The following is a 15,120-nucleotide window of genomic DNA, read 5'->3' as shown; positions in this document are numbered from 1 at the left end:
ATGCAATAATGAGATCCAGTGGCGGCTGGTGAACATTTTTCTTGGTGGGGCAATCAATTTCAGCAAACATCCCGGTATGATTTAATGCAAAAAAAAGTGAAGGTATCAAAAACACATTGCTACTTTGCAGTTAAATAATTAACAATTATTTTATTCCAACAGGAAGAGTAAATAATGCTTTGAAAAACACAACAGTATAAAATGTACTCAGTGGTGGAATGTAACTAAGTACTTAAATACAATTTTGAGGTACTTCTATTTTACTTGAGTATTTCCATGTTCTGCTACTTTCTACTTCTACTCAACTACATCTCAGAGGGAAATATTAGACTTTTCACTCCACTACATTTATCTGACAACTTTAGTTACTTTACAGACTCAGATTATTAATACAAAATATAATCACAGTACAATCAAATTACACATATTACTGGGTGCATTCCATATTTAAAACACAAATATTGACAATTTGTAAAAAAAAAAATTATTATTATTATTAGTAGTAGTAATGTTTTTTTGTGTGTGACTCAGGGGCGGTGCCCTAGCGCCCTCTATTGTCCAGACGCCACTGATGAGATCCCATAATAATGCCCAAGAATAATGAAAGTCAAAGGAATGAAGACTAGAAAGCAGAGATCTGGATGGATGGATGGATGGACGGATGGATGGATGGATGCATGGATGGATAGATGCATGGATGGATGGATGGATGACGCTCTCCTGCAGGACTCTCTCTGACGCAGCAGTAGCAGGCGCCGCCCAGCAGGCAGACAGCAGCCCGGAGCTCAGAGTCATGCCGCTGCACACTGGACTCATCAATAATCTGAGGAGCTACAGAGACGCACCAGAGGAGCTATCTCCTTTTAACGGTAAGTTATCTACACTTAGTTAAATATAGTAACAGTAACAGTAACATTTATATTGTCATCAAGGCTTAATCGTCTCATTATCATTGCATCTAATCTGGATACTTGATTATACCCACATAAAACAGATCAACAATCAGCTTGGAAAAACAACAACGCCTCAGAAGTAGCTTATTTTAAATGAATGAAAGCGTTTATTAAATTATTTTTTTACGGTCCTCTCTTGCAGAGACTTCTCAATAATACATCGTTATGTATATTTCGTTACGTGAGTTAAATGTCACCTGATCCTTCAAACTTCCTTTCAGCAATCTGCTGCATGACACTGTGTGCAATTTGTTTACAGGATAATGTGCAATATCCTGATTACAGTGTTTTATTTGTGTAGAAATGGTCGAATGCTTGTGCCCTTAAACCTGAAGAAGTATATTATTATTACATTATATATTTGTATGGTTCATATAAAACAATATGGGGTTTATGGCATCAGATGATGTTCAGATTCTTTACTTAGCTGAAGTAAAAGTACAATTACATTTTACATTTATTTAAATATTAATAAAGACTGTATATTTATTTGTGTTATGTTCAAATTCAATAAGAAAAAATATATAATAATAATAATAAATGTATTTGTATAGCACTTCTCAAAACAGATGTTACAAAGTGCTTCACAAGACAATTAAAGCAGATAAATAAAGTAAAAGATATGGTAACTGTTAAAACAGAACATCACAAAACATATCATTAATAATAGAAGTGGTAAAATGGTAGGACAAGTTCATTAAACAAATATACAGTATATATATATATATACATAAATGTGTATAAATTTACACATGCGTCCAGAAATGGATGTGTACATACATATATGTATACCCTTCTACTTATAAGAATGCTATCCTAAAAAAATGTGTTTTCAAAAGTTTTTTAAAAGTTGGTACAGAGTTAGATGATCGTATCTCTCTAGAGGAAGTTGCATTACAGAGTTTGGGAGCCCTAACAGCAAAAGCCTGATCGCCTCTTGTCACAAAATTGGACCTGGGAACAGCAGGAAGTAGCTGATCAGATGATCTCAGACCACTTACAGGCGTATAGGGTGTTAAGAGATGGGGGGAATACTCAATTACAACTAATCTCAATTAGTTGTTAGTTATTTTTCAATTGGTAACTCAATTAAAACTCAATTACTAGTAAATGCATTCAAAAGCCTACTTAAGTGAAAGTACATACTTAAAAGTATCGAAAGTAAAAGTACTTGTTCTGCAGTAAAATGCCCCCTGTGACTGATATAGGCTGATTATTATAAATTGCACTATAGTGATTGTAAATACTGATGCATCAGTGTGTAAGCAGCATTTTACTGTAGCTGGTGGAGGTGGAGATACTTACTTTATACACAGTACAGGTAGTTTAGTCCAGTGGTTCTTCCCAGCCGAGGGGACAAAGATAAGTTGTGAGATGATTAGTGGAAGAAGAATAAAAACAAAGTCCTGCTTCACGAATCTGTTTTAATTGTTTGGACTTTTCTGTAATCTTTGCCTTTTTTTTTTTTTTTTTATATTTGATAATTTGAAATCTGACAGGGGTCTAAGAAACTTATATCTATTTTTTAAGTAACTAATATCTGTCAAATAAATGTAGTGGAGTAAAAAGTACAATATTTCCTTCTGAAATGTAGGGGAGTAGAAGTAGGCCTATAAAATGGAAATACTCAAGTAAAGTACAAGTGTCTCAAAGCTTTACTTTAGTACAGTTCTTAAAGCAGCAGTGCGTAGAATTGAAGCAGTTATTAACAGTTATGAGTTATTTTTATATAAAAGTCACTATATCCTGACAGCAGTGCATGAGACAGGTTATCTGAAAAAAAATCATGTGCCTCTGTGTCCTCCGGGTGCTCCGAATGGCATCTGCAAGAGGAAGAAAACAACCGGTTAGAGCTGATCTGGAGCCTTGCCATCTCTGAGCAGCTGTCAATCACTTGCGAACTCCGACCAAACAGTCAAGCTAGGCAGCGCTGATCAAATATGAATCAATATTCTGTTACTATAATGCCTATTTCTAGCAAATGATTTCAGAAACATCTTGTAGTGTACTGTTTAGCTGTAAAATGAGAAAGTTTGCTCCGGCTGTTGGTATTTCCTCAACCGATCTCAACACAGAGAGGCAGGTCAATACAACAGCTGATGCAAAAAATCTGTGCGTCTATTGGCAAATTTAGCTAAGCTTTCAGGTGCAGATTCATATTGTAGATGTAAAAGTATAATTCCACGGTCTATATTTCTTGCCTCCTACCTCAGAAAAAAATCTTTTGGATCAATTTAAAATCACCTCCAGACTATCTGTTGCATCTCCAGTACATCCTCTGTTGGTTGAAATGATGCTCCACTCATCTGTGGATGTAATGCTCATTTTAGAGCAGTGTTGCAACATACTGACTTCAGGAACAGACTACCAAAGTACTCTGGTGTGTGCTAACTTTAACGTTAGTGTTTAAACAGGTGCTTTCTAAAGTTAACTGTGGAGTTGGATGTTTGAGTTGGAGTGCAGGTAACCTCAAAGTGCCACAGCAGCTGCTTCGTTCAGAAAATTTATGGCTGTCCTGTGTCATTAGGTTGCCACTGTTTACCCAATTACAACAAATATTATGCACATACACTCATCATGAGCTGTGTTTTCACCTATGTTAGGTCCAAGTATTTTAATTTCTCTACAGTTCACAGATTGTAAACGCAATCAAAATGTAGATGTTCACACTTATGGACACATGATCATTAGAGGACGAAGGGACATACAGTCAAATTGAGTTGATGACTTTGTTTCTGTTAAATTGATGTAGTGTGACTGTGGCTGCAATGTGTGCAGGTGTGATATCCTTAACCTTAATTTACTTAAGCAATTAATAACTGATTATAAGTTGTTTTATGCCATACTGAGATGTTTTGATAAGAAAACTGTGTTTTGTTTTGTCACTGCAGAGTTTCAATGATGAGAAAGATCAGGGCAAGAACTTTCTTGCTGGTGGGAGCTCTTGGTCTGTTGGTCCTCCATCTCTGTAAAGATTTTATTGACCACAAAACCATCCGCCTTATCATAGATGGGAAAGAGGATGACGTGCAAATAAAGCAACCCACCACAAATAACTCCTACATATACTCCTGGCCAAAATGTCAACGAAATATGTCTGCTGCCAACATCACAGGCTTCAGCTCTCTTTCTGGTGATATCCAAGACTTTCTCTATTATCAACACTGTCGCCATTTCCCCATGCTACTGGACCTTCCTGACAAATGTGGAGGAGCTGATAAATCTGCAGAAGTCTTCCTTCTGCTGGTCATTAAAAGCTCCCCTATGAACTACGACCGCCGAGAAGTGCTGCGTAAAACCTGGGCTAAAGAGAGGTTACACAATGGTGTGTGGATCCGAAGGATCTTCCTCTCAGGAACGATGGATACTGGTTTTGAGAAAGAGAGACTGAATAAACTACTTGAAGTGGAGCAGCGAGACTACAATGACATCATCCAATGGGACTTCAATGAAGGATTCTACAACCTCACCTTGAAGCAGATACTGTTCCTGGAATGGATGGAAAGAAACTGTCCAGACACTCGCTTCCTGCTAAATGGCGATGATGACGTCTTTGCCAACACAGACATCATGGTTGAGTATCTCCAAGGCCTCAAGGACAACAATGGAAGCAAGCACCTCTTTACTGGCCATCTGATCCAGGACCAAGGGCCTGTTCGATGGTCAAAGAGCAAGTACTATGTCCCAGTTCAGGTGCAGGAGTCAGACTCATACCCTCCTTACTGTGGGGGTGGGGGCTTCCTCTTATCTGGTTATACAGCTTTGGTCATATACAATGTGTCACAGTCCATTACCATTCATCCAATTGACGATGTTTACATGGGAATGTGTCTGGCCAAAGCAGGACTTGGCCCTGCTTCCCACATGGGCTTCAAGACTTATGGACTGCACATCCCCTCAAAGAAAGTAGATCTATATGACCCTTGTTATTATAGAGAACTTTTATTGGTACACAGATTCCTACCAACTACAATGTACCTCATGTGGCACAGAATACAGGATCCAAATCTGAAATGTGGTATTAATAGACACTCTCTCTAGAGAAAATTATTCTTTGACTTCTGTAAAAATGATATGTTACTGATTTGTGTAACTGGTGGAGTTTCAGCTTTGCAGTGAGTTCACTGTACTAGATTAATTTGTGGTATCATCTGTCGTACAAAAATATGATGTCTCAGAATCATTGCTCAGGGCCTTTCAAGGCACACAATCTAGCCTACTGTATTTTAATGCTCTTTGAAATAGACACAATTTAATAAATACTCATCATTCATTCATTCTTTACTGTTTGTTGTATTACAACAACAACATGGATAATAAGATATTAGAATGTTTTGTCTCAAGGACAACAATGGAAGCAAGCACCTCTTTACTGGCCATCTGATGCAGAATGGGGGGCCCATTAGATCATCAGGGAGCAAGTATTTTATCCCAGTTCAGGTCCAGGAGTCAGACTCATATCCCCCCTACTGTGGTGGTGGGGGCTTCCTCCTGTCTGGCTATACAGCTTTAGTCATATACAAGATGTCCAAGTCCATTACCATTCTCCCCATTGATGATGTTTACATGGGAATGTGTCTGGCTAAAGCAGGACTAGGTCCTGCTTCTCATATGGGTGAAAAGACGGCAGGACTGTACATCCCCTCAAAGAAACTTGATGCATACGATCCTTGCTATTATAAAGAAGTTTTACTGGTACACAGATTCCTTCCAGCTCACTTGTACCTCATGTGGCACAGAATACACGATCCCAATCTGAAATGTGGTCTCTCCAAGATTCTTTAGCAGCACCAAACTATAACTTAAAGGTGGTGACGGGGCTTGTTGACACTTTGTTTCCTGCACCTGCTCTGAGGTTGTGAGTGCAGTTAGGACCTTCTTCATGACATCATGAGAAAAGGTTTGAACTGTTTTTCTACCACTGTTCAGCTGCAGGCTTCGGCAACTTTTTTTTTCTTCATCTCATCAATGTGGGCGAGCAGTCAGCCTGATTCAAATGAGCATGGCAGTAGTGTTTTTTCCCCCACATACTGGATGGGTGATCAGCTTTCACTGGAATGAAAAATTGGAATGCAAAACTTGCTCCGCATCAGGTTTCATTGTCGGCTACACGTCAGCTGAGTGATACATTAACAAATGATTCCCGTATGCAACTGTTATTTTATGGCTGATGTGTTATAAAATGATTGCCTGCATAACCATCCAGCAGACATGGAGCATTATTAGCATATTTATGGCCCCTGACAAAGTGTAATATTCACTGGTCTTGACTTTACTGGTTGAAGTCCATCGACTGCTGAGAAAAAAATATCTTGGCCTTTGTAGCTCACAAAATGAAACACTTTTCTTTACCAGTTTGTCTAATCTCTGTTGCTGTGAAGGCACCATACACAAACTTACTGTTGGAAACAGGGTTGATGAGAGCTGTGAGATCCAACCATACTGTAAATTTGCAGGCCATAAAATGCAAAACAAAAACAACAACCAAATTAAATCCAAAGCTTCTCAGAGCTGCTGGGATGGGTGAATATATGAGCATGTCTCACTTCACATGGGGTCATGAGGTAGACTGTGGAGTCCGCAATCTTGCAAAAAGATCATTGAAAAAATCCTCAGGTTTTCTTAAGACTATTGATGTAATGCTACATCATCAGTTTACAGTTTTCTTCTATTTAAAGATTTGTTTTCAGTATGTGCCAGTGTATTTGTGTTCAGAAAGAGATTAATGTATGTTTTTGTGCCTTACATCTGTGCTTCTCAACCAGAAACAACTGTTAGAATCGCAAAAAGATGTTTTGGAGGGGAAAAAAACATTGATATGTTGAATATATACAGAAATGTCCAAATTTATTTTATTTTCATGCTGCTAAGGAGAGGTTATACTGTATGTTGTGATATTTTATCATGAATGGCTTTGAGGTGAAATTGTGTACTGCATATATCAAACATGTATTTAATACAAACTAAATCAAAATATTGGTGTCCGTATCATGTTCTTAGACTTTTTTCAGGACATTGCTGATGTGTACATATGTATTTACATACAGTATGTATTTACTCATATATGCGATAGCTCTGTAAACAGCTTTTTGTATTTTTTTCAAATATATTTAAATGATATGTTTGTACCACTGTAAATGAGCATGTGTTCAATAAAGAAAGCATATAAAAATGATACTGTCACGGCACACTATCTCCCTATTGGCTGGGGGTGGGTTTACCAAGCCGGACCGGTTTGAAACAGGGTTTGCCGGAGTGATTAAGAAACTTCTAGGAACAGGTGGGTGACTGGAGCTTTTGTTTCAAGTTACTGTCCGCGTGTTTAATGTCTAAAAATAAACTGTCAATGGAGCACCGAAAGAGTGACGGAGCACGGAACAAAGGGCAAAACAATCACAATATAATGTTTAGACAATTTACACACGAAACATGCGATTAAAAGCGTCAAAATAGGATGAATAAAATTATAGACAAATTACTTCATGACATAAGTTTAAAAGCAACTAAAAATACTATAAAAGCATACTAATCATAAAACCCTAGGGGAGAGCTAAAAGGAACAGGTGAGTTTTAAGATTAGATTTAAAAACAGAAATTGATCCTGAGGCCCTAGTTGTTCCTGGGAGCTGGTTCCATAGACGTGGCCCCAGCGACGAGAAGGCACGATCCCCCATGGTTGTCAACTTTGTCCGTGGCACGGTGAGGAGGTTCGAGTTGCCAGACCTGAGTGTCCTGGGTGAGGATTTAGGGGTGAGGAGCTCCTGCAGGTAGTTGAGACCGGTGAACACCAGGAGGAGTATATTGAAGATGATCCGTTGGTTTATTGGGAGCCAGTGAAGGGAGTGCAGGACTGGGGTGATGTGCTGTGATTTCTAAGTTCTGATAAGGACCCGGGCGGTACTGTTTTGGACATATTGTAATCTCTGGATAGTTTTGTTTGGGAGGCCTGCTAGGGGAGAGTTGCAATAGTCAATGTGTGAGCTGATGAAGGCGTGAACCAGTACAGGATGCATTGTGCACTATATTATACTTACTCCTAATTCTGGTGCAAAGTTCAAAAGAGCAGCAGCAATATGTTTTGGGATGAAGTCAGTAAAATATATAATGTTAGGAAAGGGGTAGTTGTGATATTTGCACCAGGTATTTGGTGCAATCAATGCAATAATGAGATCCAGTGGCGGCTGGTGAACATTTTTCTTGGTGGGGCAATCAATTTCAGCAAACATCCCGGTATGATTTAATGCAAAAAAAAGTGAAGGTATCAAAAACACATTGCTACTTTGCAGTTAAATAATTAACAATTATTTTATTCCAACAGGAAGAGTAAATAATGCTTTGAAAAACACAACAGTATAAAATGTACTCAGTGGTGGAATGTAACTAAGTACTTAAATACAATTTTGAGGTACTTCTATTTTACTTGAGTATTTCCATGTTCTGCTACTTTCTACTTCTACTCAACTACATCTCAGAGGGAAATATTAGACTTTTCACTCCACTACATTTATCTGACAACTTTAGTTACTTTACAGACTCAGATTATTAATACAAAATATAATCACAGTACAATCAAATTACACATATTACTGGGTGCATTCCATATTTAAAACACAAATATTGACAATTTGTAAAAAAAAAAATTATTATTATTATTAGTAGTAGTAATGTTTTTTTGTGTGTGACTCAGGGGCGGTGCCCTAGCGCCCTCTATTGTCCAGACGCCACTGATGAGATCCCATAATAATGCCCAAGAATAATGAAAGTCAAAGGAATGAAGACTAGAAAGCAGAGATCTGGATGGATGGATGGATGGACGGATGGATGGATGGATGCATGGATGGATAGATGCATGGATGGATGGATGGATGACGCTCTCCTGCAGGACTCTCTCTGACGCAGCAGTAGCAGGCGCCGCCCAGCAGGCAGACAGCAGCCCGGAGCTCAGAGTCATGCCGCTGCACACTGGACTCATCAATAATCTGAGGAGCTACAGAGACGCACCAGAGGAGCTATCTCCTTTTAACGGTAAGTTATCTACACTTAGTTAAATATAGTAACAGTAACAGTAACATTTATATTGTCATCAAGGCTTAATCGTCTCATTATCATTGCATCTAATCTGGATACTTGATTATACCCACATAAAACAGATCAACAATCAGCTTGGAAAAACAACAACGCCTCAGAAGTAGCTTATTTTAAATGAATGAAAGCGTTTATTAAATTATTTTTTTACGGTCCTCTCTTGCAGAGACTTCTCAATAATACATCGTTATGTATATTTCGTTACGTGAGTTAAATGTCACCTGATCCTTCAAACTTCCTTTCAGCAATCTGCTGCATGACACTGTGTGCAATTTGTTTACAGGATAATGTGCAATATCCTGATTACAGTGTTTTATTTGTGTAGAAATGGTCGAATGCTTGTGCCCTTAAACCTGAAGAAGTATATTATTATTACATTATATATTTGTATGGTTCATATAAAACAATATGGGGTTTATGGCATCAGATGATGTTCAGATTCTTTACTTAGCTGAAGTAAAAGTACAATTACATTTTACATTTATTTAAATATTAATAAAGACTGTATATTTATTTGTGTTATGTTCAAATTCAATAAGAAAAAATATATAATAATAATAATAAATGTATTTGTATAGCACTTCTCAAAACAGATGTTACAAAGTGCTTCACAAGACAATTAAAGCAGATAAATAAAGTAAAAGATATGGTAACTGTTAAAACAGAACATCACAAAACATATCATTAATAATAGAAGTGGTAAAATGGTAGGACAAGTTCATTAAACAAATATACAGTATATATATATATATACATAAATGTGTATAAATTTACACATGCGTCCAGAAATGGATGTGTACATACATATATGTATACCCTTCTACTTATAAGAATGCTATCCTAAAAAAATGTGTTTTCAAAAGTTTTTTAAAAGTTGGTACAGAGTTAGATGATCGTATCTCTCTAGAGGAAGTTGCATTACAGAGTTTGGGAGCCCTAACAGCAAAAGCCTGATCGCCTCTTGTCACAAAATTGGACCTGGGAACAGCAGGAAGTAGCTGATCAGATGATCTCAGACCACTTACAGGCGTATAGGGTGTTAAGAGATGGGGGGAATACTCAATTACAACTAATCTCAATTAGTTGTTAGTTATTTTTCAATTGGTAACTCAATTAAAACTCAATTACTAGTAAATGCATTCAAAAGCCTACTTAAGTGAAAGTACATACTTAAAAGTATCAAAAGTAAAAGTACTTGTTCTGCAGTAAAATTCCCCCTGTGACTGATATAGGCTGATTATTATTATTACTGATGCATCAGTGTGTAAGCAGCATTTTACTGTAGCTGGTGGAGGTGGAGATACTTACTTTATACACAGTACAGGTAGTTTAGTCCAGTGGTTCTTCCCAGCCGAGGGGACAAAGATAAGTTGTGAGATGATTAGTGGAAGAAGAATAAAAACAAAGTCCTGCTTCACGAATCTGTTTTAATTGTTTGGACTTTTCTGTAATCTTTGCCTTTTTTTTTTTTTTTTTATATTTGATAATTTGAAATCTGACAGGGGTCTAAGAAACTTATATCTATTTTTTAAGTAACTAATATCTGTCAAATAAATGTAGTGGAGTAAAAAGTACAATATTTCCTTCTGAAATGTAGGGGAGTAGAAGTAGGCCTATAAAATGGAAATACTCAAGTAAAGTACAAGTGTCTCAAAGCTTTACTTTAGTACAGTTCTTAAAGCAGCAGTGCGTAGAATTGAAGCAGTTATTAACAGTTATGAGTTATTTTTATATAAAAGTCACTATATCCTGACAGCAGTGCATGAGACAGGTTATCTGAAAAAAAATCATGTGCCTCTGTGTCCTCCGGGTGCTCCGAATGGCATCTGCAAGAGGAAGAAAACAACCGGTTAGAGCTGATCTGGAGCCTTGCCATCTCTGAGCAGCTGTCAATCACTTGCGAACTCCGACCAAACAGTCAAGCTAGGCAGCGCTGATCAAATATGAATCAATATTCTGTTACTATAATGCCTATTTCTAGCAAATGATTTCAGAAACATCTTGTAGTGTACTGTTTAGCTGTAAAATGAGAAAGTTTGCTCCGGCTGTTGGTATTTCCTCAACCGATCTCAACACAGAGAGGCAGGTCAATACAACAGCTGATGCAAAAAATCTGTGCGTCTATTGGCAAATTTAGCTAAGCTTTCAGGTGCAGATTCATATTGTAGATGTAAAAGTATAATTCCACGGTCTATATTTCTTGCCTCCTACCTCAGAAAAAAATCTTTTGTATCAATTTAAAATCACCTCCAGACTATCTGTTGCATCTCCAGTACATCCTCTGTTGGTTGAAATGATGCTCCACTCATCTGTGGATGTAATGCTCATTTTAGAGCAGTGTTGCAACATACTGACTTCAGGAACAGACTACCAAAGTACTCTGGTGTGTGCTAACTTTAACGTTAGTGTTTAAACAGGTGCTTTCTAAAGTTAACTGTGGAGTTGGATGTTTGAGTTGGAGTGCAGGTAACCTCAAAGTGCCACAGCAGCTGCTTCGTTCAGAAAATGTATGGCTGTCCTGTGTCATTAGGTTGCCACTGTTTACCCAATTACAACAAATATTATGCACATACACTCATCATGAGCTGTGTTTTCACCTATGTTAGGTCCAAGTATTTTAATTTCTCTACAGTTCACAGATTGTAAACGCAATCAAAATGTAGATGTTCACACTTATGGACACATGATCATTAGAGGACGAAGGGACATACAGTCAAATTGAGTTGATGACTTTGTTTCTGTTAAATTGATGTAGTGTGACTGTGGCTGCAATGTGTGCAGGTGTGATATCCTTAACCTTAATTTACTTAAGCAATTAATAACTGATTATAAGTTGTTTTATGCCATACTGAGATGTTTTGATAAGAAAACTGTGTTTTGTTTTGTCACTGCAGAGTTTCAATGATGAGAAAGATCAGGGCAAGAACTTTCTTGCTGGTGGGAGCTCTTGGTCTGTTGGTCCTCCATCTCTGTAAAGATTTTATTGACCACAAAACCATCCGCCTTATCATAGATGGGAAAGAGGATGACGTGCAAATAAAGCAACCCACCACAAATAACTCCTACATATACTCCTGGCCAAAATGTCAACGAAATATGTCTGCTGCCAACATCACAGGCTTCAGCTCTCTTTCTGGTGATATCCAAGACTTTCTCTATTATCAACACTGTCGCCATTTCCCCATGCTACTGGACCTTCCTGACAAATGTGGAGGAGCTGATAAATCTGCAGAAGTCTTCCTTCTGCTGGTCATTAAAAGCTCCCCTATGAACTACGACCGCCGAGAAGTGCTGCGTAAAACCTGGGCTAAAGAGAGGTTACACAATGGTGTGTGGATCCGAAGGATCTTCCTCTCAGGAACGATGGATACTGGTTTTGAGAAAGAGAGACTGAATAAACTACTTGAAGTGGAGCAGCGAGACTACAATGACATCATCCAATGGGACTTCAATGAAGGATTCTACAACCTCACCTTGAAGCAGATACTGTTCCTGGAATGGATGGAAAGAAACTGTCCAGACACTCGCTTCCTGCTAAATGGCGATGATGACGTCTTTGCCAACACAGACATCATGGTTGAGTATCTCCAAGGCCTCAAGGACAACAATGGAAGCAAGCACCTCTTTACTGGCCATCTGATCCAGGACCAAGGGCCTGTTCGATGGTCAAAGAGCAAGTACTATGTCCCAGTTCAGGTGCAGGAGTCAGACTCATACCCTCCTTACTGTGGGGGTGGGGGCTTCCTCTTATCTGGTTATACAGCTTTGGTCATATACAATGTGTCACAGTCCATTACCATTCATCCAATTGACGATGTTTACATGGGAATGTGTCTGGCCAAAGCAGGACTTGGCCCTGCTTCCCACATGGGCTTCAAGACTTATGGACTGCACATCCCCTCAAAGAAAGTAGATCTATATGACCCTTGTTATTATAGAGAACTTTTATTGGTACACAGATTCCTACCAACTACAATGTACCTCATGTGGCACAGAATACAGGATCCAAATCTGAAATGTGGTATTAATAGACACTCTCTCTAGAGAAAATTATTCTTTGACTTCTGTAAAAATGATATGTTACTGATTTGTGTAACTGGTGGAGTTTCAGCTTTGCAGTGAGTTCACTGTACTAGATTAATTTGTGGTATCATCTGTCGTACAAAAATATGATGTCTCAGAATCATTGCTCAGGGCTTTCCAAGGCACACAATCTAACCTACTGTATTTTAATGCTCTTTGAAATAGACACAATTTAATAAATACTCATCATTCATTCATTCTTTACTGTTTGTTGTATTACAACAACAACATGGATAATAAGATATTAGAATGTTTTGTCTCAAGGACAACAATGGAAGCAAGCACCTCTTTACTGGCCATCTGATGCAGAATGGGGGGCCCATTAGATCATCAGGGAGCAAGTATTTTATCCCAGTTCAGGTCCAGGAGTCAGACTCATATCCCCCCTACTGTGGTGGTGGGGGCTTCCTCCTGTCTGGCTATACAGCTTTAGTCATATACAAGATGTCCAAGTCCATTACCATTCTCCCCATTGATGATGTTTACATGGGAATGTGTCTGGCTAAAGCAGGACTAGGTCCTGCTTCTCATATGGGTGAAAAGACGGCAGGACTGTACATCCCCTCAAAGAAACTTGATGCATACGATCCTTGCTATTATAAAGAAGTTTTACTGGTACACAGATTCCTTCCAGCTCACTTGTACCTCATGTGGCACAGAATACACGATCCCAATCTGAAATGTGGTCTCTCCAAGATTCTTTAGCAGCACCAAACTATAACTTAAAGGTGGTGACGGGGCTTGTTGACGCTTTGTTTCCTGCACCTGCTCTGAGGTTGTGAGTGCAGTTAGGACCTTCTTCATGACATCATGAGAAAAGGTTTGAACTGTTTTTCTACCACTGTTCAGCTGCAGGCTTCGGCAACTTTTTTTTTCTTCATCTCATCAATGTGGGCGAGCAGTCAGCCTGATTCAAATGAGCATGGCAGTAGTGTTTTTTCCCCCACATACTGGATGGGTGATCAGCTTTCACTGGAATGAAAAATTGGAATGCAAAACTTGCTCCGCATCAGGTTTCATTGTCGGCTACACGTCAGCTGAGTGATACATTAACAAATGATTCCCGTATGCAACTGTTATTTTATGGCTGATGTGTTATAAAATGATTGCCTGCATAACCATCCAGCAGACATGGAGCATTATTAGCATATTTATGGCCCCTGACAAAGTGTAATATTCACTGGTCTTGACTTTACTGGTTGAAGTCCATCGACTGCTGAGAAAAAAATATCTTGGCCTTTGTAGCTCACAAAATGAAACACTTTTCTTTACCAGTTTGTCTAATCTCTGTTGCTGTGAAGGCACCATACACAAACTTACTGTTGGAAACAGGGTTGATGAGAGCTGTGAGATCCAACCATACAGTAAATTTGCAGGCCATAAAATGCAAAACAAAAACAACAACCAAATTAAATCCAAAGCTTCTCAGAGCTGCTGGGATGGGTGAATATACGAGCATGTCTCACTTCACATGGGGTCATGAGGTAGACTGTGGAGTCCGCAATCTTGCAAAAAGATCATTGAAAAAATCCTCAGGTTTTCTTAAGACTATTGATGTAATGCTACATCATCAGTTTACAGTTTTCTTCTATTTAAAGATTTGTTTTCAGTATGTGCCAGTGTATTTGTGTTCAGAAAGAGATTAATGTATGTTTTTGTGCCTTACATCTGTGCTTCTCAACCAGAAACAACTGTTAGAATCGCAAAAAAACATTGATATGTTGAATATATACAGAAATGTCAAAATTTATTTTATTTTCATGCTGCTAAGGAGAGGTTATACTGTATATTGTGATATTTTATCATTAATGGCTTTGGGGTGAAATTGTGTACTGCATATATCAAACATGTATTTTATATAAACTAAATCAAAATATTGGTGTCCGTATCATGTTCTTAGACCTTTTTCAGGACACTGCTGATGTGTACATATGTATTTACATACAGTATGTATTTACTCATATATGCGATAGCCCTGTACACAGCTGTATACATTCCA

The 15,120-nt window shown here is 38.2% G+C and overlaps 2 pseudogenes; both read left to right on the top strand.

The window, feature by feature from the left end:
* Positions 1–660: 660 nt before the first annotated feature.
* Positions 661–5,162, top strand: LOC141767382 (N-acetyllactosaminide beta-1,3-N-acetylglucosaminyltransferase 3 pseudogene; annotated as a pseudogene).
* Positions 5,163–8,769: 3,607 nt separating this feature from the next.
* On the top strand, positions 8,770–13,284 carry LOC141767381 (N-acetyllactosaminide beta-1,3-N-acetylglucosaminyltransferase 3 pseudogene; annotated as a pseudogene).
* The last annotated feature ends 1,836 nt before the right edge of the window (positions 13,285–15,120 follow it).

Source organism: Sebastes fasciatus, chromosome 5 (genome assembly GCF_043250625.1).
Source record: "Sebastes fasciatus isolate fSebFas1 chromosome 5, fSebFas1.pri, whole genome shotgun sequence".
Classification (NCBI taxonomy): Eukaryota; Metazoa; Chordata; class Actinopteri; order Perciformes; family Sebastidae; genus Sebastes; species Sebastes fasciatus.
This window is presented reverse-complemented; position numbering and strand designations above follow the sequence as displayed.